Here is a 2,475-nt window from a genome sequence, read left to right as displayed (position 1 = left end):
AGTGCGTCTGAGCGTTCTGTACACAGGCATTTTTTTTTTCACGTTCCCACGCGCCGAAGCACGCTACACACTCAAGGTCGATGGAAATGTTATGAAGTAGACTAAAGTGCATCTCAAAACGACATCTTGCACATTCAGTAGCGCAGACACAACGTGCGATCAGCAAAAAATGACCCTTGATAATTGTTTGCATCGCTCACCATAAGGGAGCTTGCACAGCAACGCGCATAGCGGTGGCAACTCGTTAACTGACAGCTTTAGTTGGGCATCCGCAACAGCCCTGCGGACACAGGCTGCTGTTGGAAATGGCTGGCAGATAACTTCCGCAGAGCTGCTGCAGACGCCCAGCTAAAGCTGCATGATTAGTACCTAAGAAAGCAGTAGACTCACCGTTAACTGGCGCCCGTTGTTCCTGTCCGCAGCTCCAGGAATATTCCGTCCTCCAAGCGTCACCGCGTCACTTCGTGCACGGAGCCGGCGTCAACACCAACACCACCGAAGACGCGCATGAACAGACACACAACCCGCGCAGGCCCCGGAAAGTCGCAAGTTCCAGCGATCGCCACAGAGGGCGAAAAAATCGACCGCGGCGAGTTCCAGCTTCAAACACAGGGAGTGGATCTACTAACCCCTGCGTTAGGATAACATGGCGACGTTGTGGTGGCCGCCATTCGCGCTATTTGACTTTTTATGTAGGGGCGCCCCCGTCGGGCCCAAACTTCAAATTAAAATATTCTTGAAATAAGGAAGTTTAGTTGTTTGCTTACTGTTACACTTCAATAAACAAATTGCTGTTTATACGAAGTGGCCTTGCCTTGCCAGTTACCACATCATCAATCTTTTGTAATAGTTTTTGCTCCAACAGACTCGTAGTTGTCAGCAGCCTATCGGCATCATTATCTTCATTTCAAAATATACGGCGGCAGAGGCAACGTAACGGCAGGTAACGGTTCACGGTGCATTCGGATGGGTCTCGCGCTCTTTCGTTTCGCTGTAAAAGTTTACAGCCACTGCCGGCCGAGACACTCGCTTTCGTTCTGTTTGTTTTGACTCGTTGAAATGCTTTCGCGAAACGCATTCAGCAGACTTCGGGAGAACGAAGGGACCGTTGAAGCGTTCACCGGATGAACACTCGTTTCAAGCCCGAGAATATACGAACCGGTGAGTATAAAAACCCACTGCTTCAGTTTTTTACCAATGACCGTGTGGGTGTCACACGGAGGCGACGCACTGCAATATTAATATTTTCAACGTGTCAAACTCTGTCGATGAGAAAACGTGCGATCCTTGCGGCGTGGCTTCAAGTGGGAGCAAGTTGCTGAGTTTATCGTTCGGTTCACATTAACCAGGCCGCTGCAATAAAGAAAGGCAACTGCATCACCAACGTCTCGCATGTATCTTCGTAACTAGCCTGCATATCAGTGCAAAAAAGATACGAGTTATATTTTGCCGCAGTCGCATTTGAGAAGCCAGGTTTAGAGGTCTCATTTCTCCTGTTGTCAGTTTAGGTTATTTTTACTACACATTTAGTGCAACGAAAGCTTCACATAATTGTGAGTGCACATTCACTTTATTGTGATAAAGAAACCCGGCACTATAATAAGAAATATTTTTTTTTTCTGCCATAGCCTCCTGGTCTGACAAAGAAACAGCTGTGTGCAATGAGCAAGGCACCTGTTACATGACACGCCTGTAAAGAAGCTAGCCCGAGTGAAACAACATGCATTATAAGGTACGTTTACATATATGTATAACAAACCGCTGTTTTTGTTCACTATGTTTATATGTTTATTTTTGCAAAGTTTAATATGCACTGATAATGCTTATCAATATCTGGTGATGTCATTGTTTTTCCAGGATTGCCGGGCAACGACAGGATGACTACCCCCGAATGTCCACTCTGCAAGTGCGGCGAAACATGTGAACGTCTGCTACAACAGGTCATCTTGAACCTCACGCTTGCAATGCTGTATTTGTGAATGGTTTACCAGGCATCTCATGAAGGTGTGCCTACAATCGTCCACAAGTATTAGCTGTCTACTGTGTCATGCAATCTACACCGCAATAGCGTTGAAATTGAGCACTAGCTCCGTGCATTAGTTACGTTACCTGGCACTGCTGAGCTCAACGACGCAGGTTTTATACCCAGCCACGGTGGTCACATTTCACTGGGGGCGAAATGCAAAGACACTCGTGTGCTTAGATCTGCGTCTGAAGTTCAGGGAAAGACGGAAGCTTGAAGAGATGAAGAATTTGTTAACAAGAGGTGTCGCTGGAGCAAATGTTTCGACAAGCAGTCTTGTCTTCTTTAAGGCTACAACTGCGTTTGTTTAACTCCAGTCAGTTAGAATCAATCTAGAGTTGCCCACTACTGTATGACTCATAATCATATCATGCTTTGCATGTGAATCATCAGAAATTATAAATTTAAGGGTAAATATATAGAAGTCTGTCTGGCTGGGCAAGATTATAAGA

At 46.0% G+C, this 2,475-nt stretch overlaps 1 long non-coding RNA gene across 1 annotated transcript; it reads left to right on the top strand.

Moving 5' to 3' along the window:
* Positions 1–1,020: 1,020 nt before the first annotated feature.
* Positions 1,021–1,979, top strand: LOC125760037 (uncharacterized). Its single transcript, XR_007417706.1, has 3 exons — positions 1,021–1,161; positions 1,629–1,732; positions 1,858–1,979. It is a non-coding gene; the product is annotated as an uncharacterized LOC125760037 (long non-coding RNA).
* Positions 1,980–2,475: the final 496 nt, after the last annotated feature.

The sequence above is a fragment of the Rhipicephalus sanguineus genome, chromosome 10, assembly GCF_013339695.2.
Source record: "Rhipicephalus sanguineus isolate Rsan-2018 chromosome 10, BIME_Rsan_1.4, whole genome shotgun sequence".
Taxonomy (NCBI): Eukaryota; Metazoa; Arthropoda; class Arachnida; order Ixodida; family Ixodidae; genus Rhipicephalus; species Rhipicephalus sanguineus.
Note: the sequence above shows the minus strand (reverse complement) of the source record. Positions and strands in the feature narration are given on the sequence as shown.